This window comes from Chiloscyllium plagiosum, unplaced genomic scaffold (genome assembly GCF_037043375.1).
Source record: "Chiloscyllium plagiosum isolate Xiang-an unplaced genomic scaffold, Cpla_swu_hap1 HiC_scaffold_30, whole genome shotgun sequence".
Classification (NCBI taxonomy): Eukaryota; Metazoa; Chordata; class Chondrichthyes; order Orectolobiformes; family Hemiscylliidae; genus Chiloscyllium; species Chiloscyllium plagiosum.
Window position 1 is genome coordinate 10,151,890 of NW_028270168.1, and position 14,283 is coordinate 10,166,172.

General features: G+C 52.7%; 1 pseudogene; it reads right to left on the reverse strand.

The window, feature by feature from the left end:
- Positions 1 to 1,062: 1,062 nt before the first annotated feature.
- LOC148142132 (uncharacterized) lies at positions 1,063 to 2,911 on the reverse strand (annotated as a pseudogene).
- Between the last annotated feature and the right edge of the window lie 11,372 nt (positions 2,912 to 14,283).

The following is a 14,283-nucleotide window of genomic DNA, read 5'->3' on the forward strand; positions in this document are numbered from 1 at the left end:
GGGGTGTGTGAGGGGGTCACTGTGCTCTGGTCGGTGTGTATGAGGGAGTCACTGTGCTCTGGTCGGGGGTGTGTGAGGGGGTCACTGTGCTCTGGTCGGGGTGTGTGAGGGGGTCACTGTGCTCTGGTCGGTATGTATGAGGGAGTCACTGTGCTCTGGTCGGGGGTGTGTGAGGGGGTCACTGTACGCTGGTCTTTCAGGGAGGAGTGTTAATTTCATGTTAGCGCGGATGAAATGATATCAGTCCGAGCCCAGAGTGCGGTTCAACATTCGGTAATGTGTATTATTACAGTAACGCCGGCGGAGACCAACCGAGGTCCGAATCTCGGCTGCTCTCCTGTTCCTGCGCGCAGCTACATATTATATACTTTTAGTTGTCAGGATGTGTGGAATTTGAGGATGAATGGGATGATAGTTCCCCATCATCACTGGAGTAGGTGCAAATAGAATGTTTCCTGCCGTCCCAGGAGAGTTGCAGGGCACGCACAATAGGGTGCTAATTGGTTTATGTAAAACGGGTCCGGGTATTATCTGCTTGTCTCTCTCTGTGAGGGCAGGGGCTAGCACCCTCCTTTGTTCCCTTGGGGTGTTGGTGTGTATTGGTCTGTCCGTACCTGTCTGGTGGATGCCTGTCCTTTGTGTCAGGGTGGTTCCATATCAATGGGTATGTGTGTGTTTCAGTCAGTCTCTTGATGTGATTAGGAGATGGGTTTCCATATTTAATTAATTCCGGAGTTTTGGTCCATGAGTCATGGGTAGTGTTGGTCTAGTGTGGATTTGATCTGTCCTCTGTCTCCTATCTCCCAGTCACGTGGGCGGACCGGCAGCTGCTGAGTTTTTGTGGGTTTAAGCTGCGACTGCTGTTTAAAACACAAAAATGAATTCTTATCGTTTCCTGATGTAGGCATAGTCTCGTGGCAAAAGCAGTCCCCCCTTTCGGCAATGGGTTGGACACGTCCACACCCCCCGATGCCGATATTTTAAAAGTCGGTTCCTCGCCCGGTACATTCCGCCGGCCGTCATGCTGCAGTCATGGGGCCTTTGGATAGTCCCGGGAGAAGGTCACGTTAACTCGAGCCCTGTGAGCTCACGGTGCCTGATCGCCCGCCAGGTGTCGATGGTGTGGAGCATGGTCTTCCTGGCCTTTCGTTTTTGTGCTGGCGGCATGAATGACACGCCAGCAGGAGCCAGGCCAGAGCCAGCAGTAACTGTATTCCTACCATGGTGTGCGAGATGATTCGGATCCAGGGATGGATGTTCACGTTCAGGCCCCAATCCCACACCCTCTGCGCCCACCCCTGGGACTGCAGAGCTGTGTCTGTGTCCTCCTGTAGGTCCTTTACATGCGACTGCAACTGGTGGTACAGTTTCACTGAGTGTCCTACCCCGGGTCCTAAGCTCCCGTAAGACCTCAGCCAAAAGTGGGATGGGGGCTTGTTCAGGCTCCTGATATTCCCTGAGGGTGTCCCTGAATTTGTCGGTAGTTTGTATGGACTCAGGGTTCCGTCGTCGGACCTCTGAGATGTGAGCTTGCCCAACCGTGACTGGGCACCTGGGGGTGAAGCAGAACGCGTGCTGGGGAATCGGGCACTGCAGTCCATTATACCAAAATGAGGTTTCAGGAGTGGAGACACAGTATCGCCCCCCCACCCCCCCCCCCGCCGCCATACCCCGCCCTAGTGAAGTGGGGGCCCGTGGGTTCGATTTCAAGGGTGCAGCCCTGTGTCCGGTTGAACCCGCAGTCCGCTGTTCCACTCCTTCGTAAGGGGTGAGGGCAGATGGTAATCGCCCCTCGCTGCTTGCAGCCTGTAAGCGGCACCCCGTACACAGCGCCGTTTCGAGATATGGCTGTGTGGTGAGCTAATCGATATTTGAGGGGAGCGTTTTCCCGTATGACTCCGATGTTCTCAATGTGAAACAGGGGAAATGGCCCAGACCCTGGGGTGACCACGGGGATCAGGAGGACAATCCCGACTCCTGTCGCCTCACTGACCTCACAGTCGGGAACCACTGGGTATACTCTGGTCATACCCTTCAGAGTCTGGCTGTCGAGCGGCCCGGAGCGCCCTGCAAGTGAGGCCAGTTTGGCGCTGTCGATCCAGTCGGGCACCTCCCCCCTTTAGACCTGGTCACGATTATGCCGGATCTGGGCTACCATCCACAGGCCATACGCATGGCACAGCTGTCCCTCGTGGATATGGGCCGTGTTTTCTCTTTCCTGGTCTATAAGGCGGTTAATGGTGTGGGCATGTGTTTCCAGGACTGCAATGCCGTCGAGCTGGATGTATGCTCCCTCTTCCCCCAGGCGTGCCTGGTCTGCCTGATTTGTGAGAGACCTCTGTAGCAGGTCCCTCATTACCCCTTTTAGTTGCTCGACCTTTTCGTTAAGGCCCTGGATGTCTAGGGAGTTTACTACGGATGTTCCCGTGTTGAGTCCTGTGAGAGCATCGTTAACTACGTCCCGTCTGTGTCGTTGTGTGTGTGTGTTACGTATGTCGGTCCGGTAGTGGGTTGCCCCCATGGCGTCTATGGCCCTCTCTATAATCTCCTTCCCCATCATGGCATATAGGGTGCGTACCTGTGCTGTGCAATAGTCCGGTACCCGGATGCCCGATATATTGACCAGCACAGGCACGACCTCATGTCGGACGTTGCCATAAAGGGCCTCTCCCTCATCCCACAATATCAGTCCCCCTGCGGGCCCCGGTCCCAGGGAGGGGCATGGCAATATCTCGGGAGTTGTGGTCGGGGGCGGTGTGGGCGGGGCGGGTGGAAAGCACAAATACAAAGAGACTACCGCGGCATCAGTAGGCTCGTAATATCCGCAAACAGACAGATCCCGTACAGTAAAGGCATCAAAGGCCTGGGCAGAGGAGAGGTCCTCCGGCATGGCACACATTGTCCCGAACATGCAACCCCTCAAGTGGTCGGCCGCGGGTCGCGCTCCGACGTGCAGAATAAACAGAGCGTCTGTACGCCCGGGAGGACCTCCAGCCAGGCGTTGTAGAACGCGTCGATCACATCGGGCTTGTCCCTTGCAAGAATACAGATGGCGTCGGTCGCGTTGAAGGCAACACCGTGGCGGTAGAAGTTGTCATATATTTCGGGGAAGGAAGGCATTAGTCGGAGGGCGAAGAGGAGAGCAGGGAGGAGAGCGGTGCACCGGTGAAGCATGATCTGTGGGAAGAGAGGGAGAGAGGCACCCTTACCAAGGGTGTAGGGTTAGTGTGTGTAGGAGCAGGTCTCCCTGGAACCGGTCCACCCGTTGCACTGTAAGGAGAAAGAGGGGCGGTTAGAGTCAAGTCAAAAGGAGGGGGGGGGGGGAGTGTGGAGTCTGGATTAGTGGTGCTGGAAGAGCACAGCAATTCAGGCAGCATCCGAGGACAGGCAAAATCGACGTTTCGGGCAAAAGCCCTTCATCAGGAATAAAGGGGAAAATAAAGGCAGAGAGCCTGAAGCATGGAGAGATAAGCTAGAGGAGGGTGGGGGTGGGGAGAGAGTAGCATAGAGTACAATAGGTCAGTGGGGAAGGAGATGAAGGTGATAGGTCAGGGAAGAGAGGGTGGAGTGGATAGGTGGAAAAGGAGCTGGGCAGGTCGGACAAGTCCGGACAAGTCGAGTTGCTGGAGGTTAGAAACTAGGATGAGGTGGGGGAAGGGGAAATGAGGAAACTGTTGAAATCCACATTGATGCCCTGGGGTTGAAGTCTTCCGAGGCGGAAGATGAGGCGTTCTTCCTCCAGGCGTCTGGTGGTGAGGGAGCGGCGGTGGAGGAGGCCCAGCACCTCCATATCCTCGGCAGAGTGGGAGGGGGAGTTGAAATGTTGAGCTACTGGGCGATTTGGTTGATTGTTGCGGGTGTCTCGGAGATGTTCCCTAAAGCGCTCTGCTAGGAGGCGCCCAGTCTCCCCAATGTAGAGGAGACCGCATCGGGAGCAACGGATACAATAGATGATATTAGTGGATGTGCAGGTAAAACTTTGATGGATGTGGAAGGCTCATTTAGGGCCTTGGATGGAGGTGAGGGAGGAGGTGTGGGCACAGGTTTTACAGCTCCTGCGGTGGCAGGGGAAAGTGCCAGGATGGGAGGGTGGGTCGTAGGGGGGCGTGGACCTGACCAGATAGTCACGGAGTGAACGGTCTTTGCGGAAGGCGGAGAGGGGTGGGGAGGGAAATATATCCCTGGTGGTGGGGTCTGTTTGGAGGTGGCGGAAATGTCGGCGGATGATTTGGTTTATGCGAAGGTTGGTAGGGTGGAAGGTGAGCACCAGGGGCGTTCTGTCCTTGTTGCGGTTGGAGGGGTTGGGTCTGAGGGCGGAGGTGCGGGATGTGGATGAGATGCGTTGGAGGGCATCTTTAACCACGTGGGAAGGGAAATTGTGGTCTCTAAAGAAGGAGGCCATCTGGTGTGTTCTATGGTGGAACCGCTCCTCCTGGGAGCAGATACGGCGGAGGCGGAGGAATTGGGAATACGGGATGGCATTTTTGCAAGAGGTAGGGTGGGAAGAGGTGTAATCCAGGTAGCTGTGGGAGTCGGTGGGTTTGTAGAAAATGTCAGTGTCAAGTCGGTCGTCACTGATGGGGATGGAGAGGTCCAGGAAGGGGAGGGAGGTGTCAGAGATGGTCCAGGTAAATTTAAGGTCAGGGTGGAATGTGTTGGTGAAGTTGATGAATTGCTCAACCTCCTCGCGGGAGCACGAGGTGGCGCCAATGCAGTCATCAATGTAGCGGAGGAAGAGGTGGGGAGTGGTGCCGGTGTAATTACGGAAGATCAACTGCTCTACGTAGCCAACAAAGAGACAGGCATAGCTGGGGCCCATACGTGTGCCCATGGCTACCCCTTTGGTCTGGAGGAAGTGGGAGGATTCAAAGGAGAAATTGTTAAGGGTGAGGACCAGTTCGGCCAAACGAATGAGAGTGTCGGTAGAGGGGTACTGTTGGGAACGTCTGGAGAGGAAAAAATGAAAAAAAGCTTTATTCCTGATGAAGGGCTTTTGCCCGAAACGTCGATTTTGCCTGTCCTCGGATGCTGCCTGAATTGCTGTGCTCTTCCAGCACCACTGATCCAGAATCTGGTTTCCAGCATCTGCAGTCATTGTTTTTACCTCTGGGGTGTGGAGTCTGTCCGGTCAGGGTTTAAGGGAAGGGTTTAAGCTGGGACCAGTGTTTCCACCTGCCCTTTCCTTTCATGTCGACACAGGTGCACGTGTCGCTGGTGAGGATGATTTTGTGCGGTCCCAGCCACCGGGGGGGCGAAGCCGGACCGGTCGGGGGTGGCCCTGACCAGGACTTTGTCCCAACGCCGGGAAGGGGTTGGGCGGGCAGATGCGGTTGCAGTTTTGCCTGGTCCCTAATGTCCTGCTGGTCGCGCGTGGTTTGTCTAAGGGCCCGCAGCTGCCCGTCCAGCTGCCTGATATAACACGTCACCCTGTCCCTCAGGGGGGGTCATGTCTTCCCCCCCTGACCATGACGTTCTCTGGTAGTCGCATGGCCCTCCCCGTCATGAGCTCGAAGGGGGTGAGGCCAGTGGAGCGGCCTGGGGTGGCCCTTAAGCGCATCAGTATGCAGGGCAGAACGTCCACCCAGCCCTGCCCTGCGATCGCCGCTTTGAGGGTCCGGTTCATGCGCTCGACCATCCCGGAGCTCTGGGGATGGAACGGGACGTGGAAGCGCTGTCTGATGCCTAGGAGGCGGCAGGCCAGTTTCATTGCGCGTCCGGTGAAGTGCGTGCCCTGGTCTGAGTCAATCTGGAGGGGGACCCCCCAGCGCGGGAATATGTCGAAGGCCAGCACTCTGGCCATGGTGGCGGATGTACAGTCCCGTGAAGGGAAGGCTTCTACCCAGCGCGTGAAATGGTCAACGATCCCCAGGCAATACTTCTTGCCACGGCTGGAGGGTAGGGGTCCTGTGAAATCAACCTGGAGGTTCTCCCAGGGCCCCTTGGGCCGTGGCTGGTGCGCCAGGGGAATGCGCAGGGGCCGCCCCGGGTTGTGCTGGGCGCAGACAACGCATCGGCGGCAGTGTTTGGCCACGTCGCGGCCGAGGCCGGGCCACCACCAGTCGGTCTGGAGCCTAGCAAGCGTTCCGTCGCGGCCCGCGTGGTCTGGCTCGTGGTGTAGTTGCATCAAGGTCGTTCTGATGGCCGCGGGGGCCACGACCCTGCCGCCGGTGCCGCCACACTCCATCGGGGTCGCGAGCTGCGCCCTTTGCCAGCCAGTCCTCTAACTCACCGGGCTGTGCGCAATTCTGGACGTCCAGGACGTTCACGTCCCGGACCTCAGTAGCCGGTGCTGCATAAGCGGGCGGTAGCGCCGCGCCCGTGGCGGCCTTGGCGGCCAGGTCGGCCCAATGATTCCCAAGCTGTTCAGCGGTGGTGGCCCGCTGGTGTGCTTTGATTTTCACCACCGCGGCGAGCGGGGGAGGCGTGCGGCCGCCACCAGGTCGCGGACCGTATTTTCGTGTTTGATCTGGCCACCGCCGGCCGTGATAAAGCCCCGGCAGTTCCACACTGCCATGTAATCATGGACTACCCCGAAAGTGTACTGGCTGTCGGTAAAGATGTTTACCTGCTTGCCTGTTCCCAGGCGGAGTGCGGCGGTGAGGGCGACCAGTTCCGCGACCTGGACGGAGGTGTCGCCCCCCCCCCCATCGTTCCCTGTGCTCGGGTGGTCCCGGTATGATCGACCACCGCCCATCCCGTTTGGTAGGACCCCTCGACAAGCCTACGTGAGCCGTCCACATACAAGGTCAGGTCGGGATCAGGGACCGGGCTGTCGGCCATGCAGTCCCCCTCCGCCGAGTCGATGGCGGCCTGGCAATGGTGGGGTTCCCCCACCGCGATAATCCCGTCGGCAGGGTTTGGCCCTGTGTCCCTAACGATCTGAATGGACTGGTCCCGGGGGAGGAGAACCGCCTCCCAAGTTGCCCTGCGGGCATCCGAGACCGTCCGGAGGCGGCCCGTGTTCAGGAGTTCAACTATCGTGTGTCCAGTGTGTAAAATTATCTGGCCGGACATGGTGACCGGCTCCCACACCCGGACCGCCCATGCGGCACAATCCAGCGCCGCCACGCAGCGGTGCATGCCCTTCACGACCGGGGACTCCTTTGCGGAGTAGTAACCTACTGGTCTCATGTGGTCGCCTGAGGTTTGCGTGATAACAGCGCTGTAAAACCCCCCCCCTCGAGTCCGTAGAAGATGTGGAAGAGCTTGGATAGGTCGGGGAGGCGCAGGGCCGGGGCGCTGAGGAGATGGGACTTTAACATAGAGTAAGCGTCGCCCTGTTCGGGTCCCTATACCACCCTCTCCGCTCTCGGCCTGCCCCCCTTCACCAGCCCCTGAATGGGTTCGGCGATAGTGGCGAAATGTGCAATGAAGGGGCGGCAGTAGGTAAAAAGCCCCAAGACGCGGCGGATTCCCCTGACTGTGTCCGGCCGCGGCATGTCGGCGATGGCTGACTTGCGGTCGGCGGGTAAGGTCTTGCTCCCCTGGCTGATGTCGTATCCCAGGTACGGACTTTAGCCAGTCCGACCTGAGCCTTCGTGGGGCTTATTTTGAATCCTGCCCGGGCGAGGGTCCGCAGGACGGCGGCCAGGGCCCCCTGGTGTTGACGCACGTCCGCGGACGCGATCAAAAGGTCGTCTACATATTGTAGGAGGGTGCTCGAGAAGGGGGAGAGGTCGCACCCCTCCAGGGTCCGGCTCATGACCCTGTGGAAAATGTTAGGGCTGTTGTGGAAGCCCTGCGGCAGGCGGGTCCATGTGTACTGCCTGTCCCGCAGCGTGAAGGCAAACTTGTCCTGTGAGTCACGGTGCAGGGGAATGGACCAAAAGCCATTCGCCACGTCCAGGACCGTAAATATCCGATGTGAGGGTTCGAGGCCGTTGAAGATGGTGGTCGGGCTGGCTACGATAGGGTGTTCTTTGGGAGTGCCGTGTAGTCGATGGTGAGCCTGTAGCTGGCATCCGGCTTCCGGACTGGCCATATAGGGGAGTTGGTGGTGGACACCGTGGGGCGCAGGACGCCGTGTCGGGTGAGTTCGGCAACGATTGCCTCAGTGGCACGCAGCGCCTCAGGTTTAATCGGGTATTGTCGGTGTGGGGCGTGTACGGGCGGGTATCCGCTCAGGAGAACGGACGAGGCCACAGTCCTGCTTGCTCGTGGCCCACACCTCCGGGACTAGTTGGCAGATGGCTCCGAAGGCACCGTCCTTGGCCCAGTCCCGGGCGATGGGCACACTGGGTGCAAGTGTAGCGACGGATTTTGGCAGCTCTGATGCCCGCTTGCATACATAAGGGGCTGGGATTGGGATCTTGTTCCCAGGTCAGGAGCAGCCTGTGATTTCTCCTCCTGTCTCTGGACATTGGGTGTTGAGCATAAACATCAGCACTGCCCGACAAGGGCCAAATGGATAGTTTCTTTCCTCATGGAAAGGCTGGTGCTGGAGCAGTATCTGGATAGGGCTGACCATCCCAGAAAGCTTCAGGGGCTGTATTTTGTTATTGAAGTCTCCACTGAGATCAGAGTAACACGTACAGTTTAATAAGTATTTTTTACATATTGGAGGCCAATAAATTCAAAGGAATCTGACAGCAAAAAATTAATTTAATTATGTGTGCATAATGGCCAGAACTGAAGAGTCTGTAATGTAACGTCCGGACTGGGATGTGTTGCCCCCCAATGGTTTAGTGAGGAAATGCACCATGTGACTAGATATTAAACACTATCTTGCAATTGTTTCAATTCCTCGCCTACCTGTGGCCTTTCTTCCCTCATCGATCTGCTCAGAGATGTTATTACACACCTCTACAATGATCAGGCCCCAATAGTGCAATGGTAGTGTCCCTGCCTCTGAGGCAGGAGACCCAGGTTCAAGTCTCTCGGAGAAAGTGAGGACTGCAGATGCTGGGGACCAGAGTTGAAAAATGTGGTGCTGGAAAAACACAGTAGGCCAGGCAGCATCCGAGGAGCAGGAGAATTGACGTTTCGGGCATAAGCCCTTCTTCAGGAATGAACATTCCTGCTGCCGACTGGCCTGCTGTGTTTTTCCAGCACCACATTTTTCAAGCCAGGCTCAAGTCTCACCAGATCCAAAAGTACATGGTAATATCTAAACAGGTTGATTGAAAATATCTACCTCCACAACAAGTGGGACTTGGTCCTGGACCACCTGCCTTGGAGGTAGGGACACTACCACTGTGCCACAAAAGCCTAGCCTGCCTATGGTCAGCTTATCCCATGTGCCAAGGTGATACAATTGACCTCAGTATCTGTTGACTAGAGCAGTGTTGTGTGGAATCACAGAGGGATCCTGCTCCTAATCACTGAAGTGAGTTGTGTGTGAAAACAGGTAAAATGTGGCCTCTTGCCCTTCACGAGGTGGACAGCCTGGTAATACTCCGAATAATACAACAGTTGAATGGCCATTTAGTCCATCATGTCTGTGCTGGCTCTTTGAGAAAGGAATCTGATTGGTCCCACCCCTCTCTGCCGCCCTATAAGCTTTATTTAAAAATCTATGGGCAGAATTGTATAAAGATCTGAGGTACGTGGGTAATGGTGAGCTTTGAAGCAAACCCATGCAAGTCGTTGGGCGATGCTGATCCTGACATCGGGAATAACTTACTGCATCTTCTGTACAATTTCCAGGCATTGCAGAGGGTTTCTGTCTCAGCGGTGGTGAGGTGCCTAGTAAGAGGGACTGTAGCTTCTTAAACACCTCACTAACTGCATCTCTTGCCCTTTTGAATGCACCGTCCTATTTTCCAAATCAACTGAGCAAAATTGGATACTGAGAGTTCTCAATGTGCATTGCAGAGCTGGTGTTTGGGGATTCGCTGGCTGCAAGGAGTCTCCATGTTGCTCAGCAGCAAGCAGCATTTCAGGACACGATCCATGGGCAGCAGGCACCCGTACCCTTCATCCATGGACTTTGGCACCTGATACTTGCCCAATCCACAGGATGGTTGTGGCCCTTCTCCGATCCACCTGCAGACTGCTTAGGAAGCACAGAGCTGCACTGCAGAGCCCATCAACAATAAGATTTAGGAGCAGAGTCATAGAATCCCTATTGTACGCAAGTTGGCCATTCAGTTCACACTGACCCTCTGAAGAGCAGCCCACCCAATTCCATCCCTGTAATCTTGCTTCCCTCATGGTTAATCCACCGAACCTGCACATCTTTGGACAGTGGGAGGAAACTGGAGCACCCGGAGGAAACCCATATGCAGACATGGTGAGAATGTGCAAACTGCACACAAACAGTAGCCCAAGGGCAGAATTGAAACTGGGTTCTTGGCACTGTGAGAAAGCAGTGTTAGCCACTGAGCCACCATGGCACTCTGTATTAGGCCATTCAGCCCTATCCAATCATGGCTATATGTTTCTCAGACTCATTATCCTGCCTTCTCCCTGTAACCCTTCATCCCCTTACCAACCAAGAACCTATCAATCTCTGTCTTAAATTTGAAAAGCTGTTGCAAGAACACTGCGTACAGGGACAGGCATGCTGCTCATGGAGTGGACTAGACTACGTCTAAGAGCTGCCTGAACTCTCAGAGCTTGGTCATTTAGTGCCTGCCTGCAGGCTTGCCCACACCATGCCATGCCTCGCCTCGCCTTGCCCTGTCTTGTTTACATGCAGTAGCCCTTCAGCCTTATATTTAATTCCCTTTGAGGTTGTTCTGATTGGACTTTCATCACTCCTTGCTCAGGCAACGTACTGCTGCTCATGACAATACATTGCTTAAAAGAAACCTTCTTTATCTTGTCGCACATTCTTCTAAGTCTACCAGTTGCATTCCATGCCCCAAACAATTAATCCTTTTGCTCCCCACACCCCCATAAACTACCTGCTTAAATAGGAACATAGGAACAAGAGGAGGCCGTTCAGCCCCTCAAGCCTGTTCCACCATTGAGATCATGGCTGATCTATGGCCAAACTCTATATACTTGCTTTTGATCCATATTTCTTAATACTATTGCTTAACTAAAATGTATCTATCTCAGATTTAAAATTAACAACTGATCCAGCATCCATTGCCATTTGTGGAAGAGAGTTCCAAACCTTCATCACCCTGTGTGTGCACAAGTGCTTTCTCACATCTCACCTGACTATTCTGGCCCTAATTCTCAGACTATGCCCCCAGTTCCAGAATCTCCAACCAGTGGAAATAGTTTAGTTTTATCTACAATGTCTTTTCCTGTTCATATCATGAAGCCTTCGATCAGATCATGCTTAACATTCTACCTTCCAGAGAAAGCAGGGCTAATTTGTATAATCTCTCCTCATAACTTAACCACTAAATTCCAGGTGTCATTCTCGTAAAACTACATTGTACTCCCTCCAAGGCCAAGGGATTCTTCCTAAGGTGTGGTTTTGCTCACAGTACTCCAGGTGAAGCCTAACTAGGGTTTTGTATAACTGCAGCATAACTTCTGCATCCTTGTACATGCATTTGGGATTATTTGAAAGGGTAAACATTTGTACTTTCATATTACCACTGTGTATTTGAACCAGTTATGACATTTTTATTGAATAAATTATGTTTTGATAACAAATAGATAATTGTTTTTATAAGAGAAGCATGGTTGATGGATCTGTTTATTTAAACCTGAGATACACAAGGTCTTTAATTAGATATCATGGGGCAGCATGGTGGCTCAGTGATTAGCACTGCTGCCTCACAGTAACATGGATCTGGATTCAATTAGAGCCTTGGAAAGCTGTCTGCGTGGAGATTGCACATTCTCCCCGTGTCTGAGTGGGTTTCCTCCGGGTGCTCCTGTTTACTCCCACAGTCCGAAGATGTGCAGGTCAGGTGATATGGCCATGCTAAATTGTCCAATAGCGTTCGGTGGATTAGTAACGGGCAATGCACAGTTATAAGGTAGCAGGGTGGATCTGGGTGGGATGGTCTTCAAAGGGCCAATGTGGACTTGATGGGTTGAATGGTCTTTTTCCACACTATAGGGATTCTATTCTATCTCAATACCTGGGAAATATATTTTTGCTTTATGTTAAGACCTATAGAGAGAGTAGAGAGACTGGAGCAACAGCACACATCTCCAGCCTGAGACTTAACATAAAAGTCAATGTTCATCTGGTGTACCCAATGTAAATGCTTAATTTGAAGTTGAGTAATAGTAAGGAGATAAGGAAAGAAAAACTTTGACAATTGCGAAGGTTTTTCTGGGGAGAGAAGGTTGACTTGAAAGGCTAAATGAATTAGTAGAGAACATAGAGTCTACGAAAGCAGATGTAACTGAGGTAAGAGGACAATGAGTCATAGATGTGTACAGCACGGAAACAGACCCTTCGGTCCAACCCGTCCATGCTGACCAGATATCCCAACCCAATCTAGTCCCACCTGCCAGCACCCGGCCCATATCCCTCCAAACCCTTCCTATTCATATACCCACCCAAATGCCTCTTAAATGTTGCAATTGTACCAGCCTCCACCACTTCCTCTGGCAGCTCATTCCATACACGTACCACCCTCTGCGTGAAAACGTTGCCCCTTAGGTCCCTTTTATAACTTTCCCCTCTCACCCTAAACTTATGCCCTCTAGTTCTGGACTCCCCGACCCCATGGAAAAGACCTTGTTTATTTATCCTATCCATGCCCCTCATAATTTTGTAAACCTCTGTAGGGTCACCCCTCAGCCTCCAACGCTCCAGGGAAAACAGCCCCAGCCTATTCAGCCTCTCCCTGTAGCTCAAATCTTCCAACCCTGGCAACATCCTTGTAAATCTTTTCTGAACCCTTTCAAGTTTCACAACATCTTTCCGATAGGAAGGAGACCAGTATTGTATGTAATATTCCAACAGTGGCCTAACCAATGTCCTGTACAGCTGCAACATGACCTCCCAACTCCTGTACTCAATACTCTGACCAATAAAGGAAAGCATACCAAACGCCTTCTTCACTATCCTGTCTACCTGCCACTCCACTTTCAAGGAGCTATGAACCTGCACTCTAAGGTCTCTTTGTTCAGCAACACTCCCTAGGATCTTACCATTAAGTGTGTAAGTCCTGCTAAGATTTGCTTTCCCAAAATGCAGCACCTTGCATTTATCTGAATTAAAATCCATCTGCTACTTCTCAGCCCATTGGCCCATCTGGTCCAGATCCTGTTGTAATCTGAGGTAATCTTCTTCACTGTCTACTACACCTCCAACTTTAGTGTCATCTGCAAACTTACTAACTGTACCTCTTATGCTCACATCCAAATCATTTATGTAAATGACAAAAAGTAGAGGGCCCAGCACTGATCCCTGTGGCACTCCACTGGTCACAGGCCTCCAGTCTGAAAAACAACCCTCCACCACCAACTTCTGTCTTCTACCTTTGAGCCAGTTCTGTATCCAAATGGCGAGTTCTCCCTGTATTCCGTGAGATCTAACCTTGTTAGAAATTGAAACAACAGCAAAAGAAATCAGATAGTGAGCCAATAGATTGTACAATACTACTATTGCAGATTAAAGATCTGAAATAGAGAAGGAATGTTAAAAAAACAGAAGGAGAATTGGAAATGAAAATCCCAAAGAGAAAACTTGAAACTGAAGGGAAAGATTAGAATCCTTACAGTGTGGAAACAGGCCCTTCATCCCCACAAGTCCACTCCGACCCTCCAAAGAGTAAACCACCCAGACCAATTCCCCTATCCTATACTTACCCCTGACTAATGCACCTAACACTATGGGCAATTTAGCATGGTCAATTCACCTAACCTGCACATCTTTAGATTGTGGGAGAAAACCCACACAGACACAGAAAGAATGTGCAAGCTCCACACAGACCCAAGGCAGGAATCGAACCCAGATTGCTGAGAGGCAGGAGTGCTAACCACTGAGCCACCATGCCACTCTTAGAGGAAACAGAAAGAGAAAGAATATGTAAGAAGCTGGATCTAGAGTTGCAAGAGAAAAGAAAGAGGCAAGAGGGATTAAAAAAAAATGATGCAATCACAGCTGAAAAGGCTGTAATTGAAAAACAGAATACTGACTCCGAGCAACGAACAAAAACAGAAATTGCTGGAGAAACTCAGCAGGTCTAGCAGCATCTGTGGAGAGACAAACTGAGTTATGAGTTCAAGTCCAGTGACCATTCTTCAGATCTCCAGTTTTTTTTTATTCATTCACGCTATGTAGGCATCACTGGCTAAGCCAGCATTTATTGCCCACTCCTCTGAACCAGATGGGTTTTTCCTGGATAATTGACAATGGATTCATGGTCATCATTAGACTCTTAATTCCAGATTTTTGTTGGATTCAAATTTCACCAT